This window comes from Meleagris gallopavo, chromosome 1 (genome assembly GCF_000146605.3).
Source record: "Meleagris gallopavo isolate NT-WF06-2002-E0010 breed Aviagen turkey brand Nicholas breeding stock chromosome 1, Turkey_5.1, whole genome shotgun sequence".
NCBI classification, from domain to species: Eukaryota; Metazoa; Chordata; class Aves; order Galliformes; family Phasianidae; genus Meleagris; species Meleagris gallopavo.
Window position 1 is genome coordinate 61,190,937 of NC_015011.2, and position 6,032 is coordinate 61,196,968.

The following is a 6,032-nucleotide window of genomic DNA, read 5'->3' on the forward strand; positions in this document are numbered from 1 at the left end:
AAACAACTGTTCTAAATGCGTCCTGCTTGAATTTAGCAGCCTAAAGCATGTGTATTCCTCTTTGCTTCTAACAGCAAGGCAGAAGTAGTTGGTTTGGTACCATTGCTCCAGGCATTAGAGTGTTTGCCTGCGCTGTAAAGGATCTCATTTCAGTTTTTAGAGATGGAATCCCACATTTGCTGGAAGGAGAGCGCTCGTACCTGCCAGCAGCGAGGAATGTTTGCTCTTTGGATCGCAGCTGCTGTTGATCTGGTGCCATTTACGTTCTCATGGAAAGATTCTCTGTAGAGGGGAAGAGTGAAATGTAAGCTCAGCCTTCCTAGTGTAGCAATGGATTTTGGTGCCTGCTCCAAAGACTTTGTTTTCATAGTTTCCCGACATTTCTTCTGTGGATCGGGTGTCTTTGAGGCAGGAGTTCAAAGGCTGTATTCTAAAAATCTTGGTTAAGATGAAAAGTGATGTCTGATTTCAGTCTCTCACCTTCAGACAATCTGCGATCCAAAGTGTTACTAACAAAAACCAACTGCATCTTTTATTTTTCTTTTTTGTGGGCAACTGCGAAGCAAGTTGGTGCGAGTTAGTGAGACGCCGTAGAAATAAAATCAAAGAAGGACACGAAAATGGGACATCTTGCACTTGGAGAAAGCAAGCCGTTGAATGAAAAATGAACTAAAGCTTTCCAGGTCTGGGCTGTGGTTTTTTGTGGAATGCGGTGTGAAAAGAACTTGAACTTCTGTTCCTCATTTTATGTCTTCGGTGACAATTCTCTTGGCTTCGGTTTACCGAAGAGTAAAACTAATTTACAGCAGCCATCCAGTCTGTAAGAGCCGGACGTGGGGCGCTGGGGGTGGGCCAACCTGTGACACAAGGCCTTCACCTAGTTACAAAACCGGGCTCCAATTTGCGCTACAAATTGGACAAGTGTTATAACAATGTAACGGGATCCTGTGAAATGGATGCATTCAGTTAATGTAGGCAGGCTCTTGGCTCTTTCTCTGGATCCAAACGCATCAGAATGTGCCTGATTGTTTGTCTCTGCAGCCTGCTGTGAAATAGCTTAGGCTGAAGTGTCCGGTGACAGTTTACAAGTTACAAAGACAGCTTTTTGGCCGCTGACCCTCGGCGGGAGCCTAATCTTTGTTTGGTAGGTGTCTCTTTGTCTAGGGAAATTGCATCTAAGAGGAGAGGTGCTGCATTGCTTCCTCACTGTTCCTTCTTTTTTAACGATGGCCCCCTTCTCCCCCCCCCCCCCCAAAAAAAAGAATTTTTATAGCCTAATTCATAAGTTTCCTTCAGGGTACATTAAGAAAACAAGGTTTTCTATGATCTTCTTCCTTCCTCCGTTTGTAGCCCCCCTTGTTTGTGTTATTTTAGAGCGTAGTTCAGGAGGATACTTGGTAGACTGCAAGTCCTTAACTCCTTAATTGAAAAAGGCATGGCTCTGTCACCAAAAAGCTAATTTACTTTTTTGAAGAGGGGGTGAGAATCTCTTATTTCAGGCTATGCTTTTGGATCTTTTGATATTATTGTTTTGTTAACTTTCCAGCTGTGATCTTTCAGCTTGGAGGTTTGAAATGTATGGACCGTGTATCTCTTCTGCACTGCTCTATGTGCAACAAAATGCAGCCAATCAGCGGATACCCCATCTAATTAATAAGTCACCAAGCATGGATTAGCAGGGCCACGTCCACAGGTGAAGCTCAACAGCAGTCTAATCCATGTGATGCAGCGTTTCACATGACTTCCTCTTCCTTTCCCCCTTGCCCAATGTGTATGCTCCCATTTCTTGTCTGTGTGGGCACTTGTGCTGGTCTTGTTTTCCCAGTAAACAAAGCAGGATGCTGCACAGGCAGAAAGCTGAAGAATCGTCAACCCACCACCACAAAAAGAACAGCAAAATAAAATTAACCAAAAAAGCCCAACCCAAAACAACCTGCCAGCATCTCTCAAGTGATAAACTCGATTGAGGACCTGTACTGGCTCTAGGGAACAAGGGAATGTGATGTCTGATTTGGGCAAAAGGGTGATGCCGGCATCACCTGATATAATTTGTTATATGATATTACTGAATAGTGCTGTTGTTACTCTGTCTTTGGGGAGGGACTGCTTACGCATGACCTCTCTAGCAGAAGTTTGCAGGTTGAAATATGTATCTCTAAGGAGGCTTTTCAAGCCCTTCTTTATACATTAATGAATGTTGTGAGAAATGATGTTAGCCTGAAATTTTCATGACCTTTTGTTCTTTTGATAACTAAGCTCTGTTGGGAATAATAAACTAATATTAAGAAGGTTAGCCCTCTATTGCTCATTAAATATTGCTCATACAAGTCTGAGGGATAGTTTGAGGAGGATGAGCAAGGAAAAAACATAGAGCATGCCCTTGTTTTTCTAAACAGATGAAGCACTAAGGCCTGAACTGCAGGCATCGAACCAAAGTTGACGTCTAGATGAGTCTCACGACCCAGCGTTATATATCATCAGTATCTGATCATTAGTGAAATATGTATGGTCATTAGCAAAATATGTATCTTGAACAACACATCTTATTAGCAAGAGATATAGCTTAAATAAAGCGTTGTGTATTAACCTTTCCTTGTTTAAAGCATAGTGTCAAGACCTACAAGGATACAGATTTCCTTGGTTCCTCCTTGAGCCCTGGCCACGCTTGAGGTGGAACCCAAAGGGAGAATGAAACTAAATATTTCCATCTAATTGTCACATAAACTTGCTTATTCAACAATATAAAAGCTAGACCCTCTTGTAACGAAGTTGGAGACCTCGTGTATGCGTGGACACACTGCGTAGGACCTCCCAGTTGCTGGGAAAGGCTCTCCAAATCCTCACTGCAGCCGGGGCTCCCCAGTGACTGCTGATCCAGATGATGGTCAAGTGTAAGGGCAGTTGGTGATGTCTCTTTCTTAATCACAATTGCTATCCTCACATAGTAACAGTTAGGCATGTTGCCTTGTTCGGTATTATTCTTGCTGTATCATTTCACTTATTACCTCATTGCTTTAAACTTAAGAGAAACTCACTTCTTTAACTTAATGTCTGTGGCCTTTGTGCTGATCCTGTCCACTGGCAAAACAGCCAGAATGTTTGTATCAGGCTGTTGATAAACGAGAGTAGTGGAGAGAGGTGACACTTTCATTCTTCTTTCAAATTGTGAACAGAATGAAATGGGTCTTACGGGATTGTTGTGCTGCTTATAGGAGGGACGTGCTGGAAAGGGCTGAGTGCTAGAGAGATTGCTTTGCCTTGGTGGTGGGAAGTAATGTGACCATCTGGGGTCTGTTCTATCACAAAGAAAGGAGTTACAAATCTCTCAAGTTGTCTGTAAGCATTACCCTTCGAGTGCTTTCTTTGCTTTCCTACCAGGATACATTGTTAACTCAAGGTAGAAAGCCAGTCCTTGTGCTGGGCAAGTTGTGAAAGCTTAGGAGGTCTGTATGACTTACTGGGGAAGGTTACTAAGCTGTTGCAGTCTTTTCTCTTGAGAATATCCAGGAAGATCTTACAAAGGACAGCATCATCATCTTGTGGTGCTTAGGCTTGTGTAACTACTCTTGCCTTGTCATCTAAAGGATGACACCTGGGGGATATTTGGTGTCCTACATATGCTCAGTAACTGTGGACGTTGACTCCTCTGCTGTTGCACAATTTCTGTGATGTGCTGAAAAATAGTTCTGCCTTCTGAATTTGTTCTCAGGAAGATAAATTTGTCTCCAGCCCTAAAGTAGTGCTGACTGCCCTTTGCTGTGAGGCTGACCTCTTCTGAACTGGGATGGAGGGAGCAGCTGGGAGACAGGAGCACTTGGGCTATTGCAGCTTGTGGTGGCAGCTGCGTGTTGAGTCAACAGATTGACAGAGTGCTGGTTTTGCTTCTAGAACTTAAGATAATATTAAAGTCTTACGTCCTTTCTAACAACTGACACAGCCTTTTAAATTTTTGTACGTTAAAATATACCAAATTCTGTAGATTCTCTTCTCAGCTGATCTTAAACACAGCAGGAACTAATGGATCTAGACGTGGATATTACGCTTGTTATATGTGCAATTATTAAGTAGTTCTAGTTGTATGTGGCAACTTCCTTTTTAAATAGAAACCAATCTTTAATGAGTGCTTTGGTTGTTGCATGCTGCAAAAACAAATTAAGGCGTAAAATTTGGGATTTGTAATTTCAAATGCAAAATGACCTCTTTCAACACCCCCGAGTGTCCTACAGCTTTCTGGTGTTTGTTTTCATGAGCTCCTTCCTCTTAGGGACAGCATGGAACGACAAGCCTTCTTTGTTTTAGCTGCCATCTTTTGGCTAGATGGTACTGGCCACACTTAGACTTTGCCCTGTATACCCTGTAAGAGTGGGCATATTCAGCACTGAAACAGTACTGCTTGGAGGACAACACGGAAACATCTCAGTCCATTGAGAAGTTCTGCTGTAATTTCAAGAAACAATGAATTCTATTTTTATGATGCTTTGAAGTTCACCTCTGCTGCTGAATGCAAATCTGACTGGCAGGAGGTAAAATGCATCTTTTATTTTTAACCCCAGTGATTGCTTGGCAGAGAGTGCTGGCTAAGTAAATCTTCAAGGCCTGATTTCAGAAGTCTCTTGGCGTTCTTACATCTCATATTAGCAGAACCTTTCACAAATGCATTGGCCAAATGTGGTCAAGCCTGTTGTGTCAGTACTGTGCCTCTTTGTCTTTGAGCTGCTCCCACAGAGTCACAGAGGTGCAGGGTGATGTAAGGACATGCTCTTGGGCAACATAGCAGGCAACGCAGCGTACACATAGGTAGCAGTCCTATTGCTTAAAGCCGGTGGAAGGAAAAAAAAAAAAAACAAACTAGTAAAACTTGCTGTTTACTTGGTAGACAGATGTGGCCATTTGAGGTGTTACCTCTCTGATAGGGGGTTACTGATCCTGTAGTGGCAGGCTAACAGAAAGGTGCGCATGCCATCTGCTCTGCTGTTGTGCTGTAATTGTACCTTCCTGGCTGATGAAGGCACTGACAGCCGAGGTGTGCACAGGCTCCTCAGTCTGGTACCTGCTCCTTAGCAGCTCTTTTCCCTGGAGACCTCCGGACAGCAGAGGGGAGATAACGTTACAAACTGCTACAGCAAAATTAACTATAGCACATTTGATGGAGCTGAGAATTATCTTGCAGTGATCATATATAAATGAGATTAATCCCTTAGAGGAAGGGGTTACTTTATTTGTTGGCCTTTTGGAGGTGATATTTTATTGCGAGACCACCAATATCAAACCCTCATCATACATTTTTAATTTGCCCTCTTACATTATGACAAAATTAGGGATCTTTTATTGGGTTCTAAAATTCCAGTCTAATTATGCACTCTGGCAAGTTAAGACTTGTTAGATGGGTTATCTTAATGTTACTCGTTAGTCACATCTAAGTACTTAAATGCTGCAGGAACAGAATCAGCCCAAGCGATTATTGGTATGAGACCAGTGGGTTCTCATTCAGAGGGACTCTGCAGTGTCAGTTGAGCATAAGTCGTTCTTTTGGTTCGTGGCACTCAGAGCTCAGAACGCCCTGATTTTGTGCCTCCTGAGACAAGTGGTGCCAGAAGGGTATCTCTCAGCTTACTGTCCCAGTGACTACTGGGTGGGTACTGGTGTATGAGATAAATAGGTAACCAATAGTACTCTTGGATAAAAAGCTCATTAACAAGCTATCATCAAGTAGCACTTGGACATTTAATCTTTGGCATCTTGAGTTAAATTTGCCCCGCATCCTCTTTGCATTGTTGTAAGTGTAAAATACAGTTACTTTTCTGTGTGGATAGCTTGGCTTATGGTATTCTATGGTAATTACCAATTTTCAGTTGTTAGGATGGAATGAATGGCATAAAGCTGTTTAGTCTAGCTCCTTTTGTAAGTTATAGTACAAACCCATTGCTAGTAATCATTGTGAACATGCTAACTTAAGTGATGGTAACAACATGATTGCTGTGTGTACTACTATCCCACTTTCACTTTGCCTGGAGCTAGCTGCTGCTGGTGCT

General features: G+C 42.6%; 1 protein-coding gene across 2 annotated transcripts in view; it reads left to right on the plus strand.

Moving 5' to 3' along the window:
* The window catches only part of LOC100542571 (zinc finger protein OZF-like), a 1,148,434-nt gene that overhangs the window by 67,978 nt on the left and 1,074,424 nt on the right, over window positions 1-6,032 (plus strand). The gene's annotated exons all lie outside the window — the stretch shown is intronic.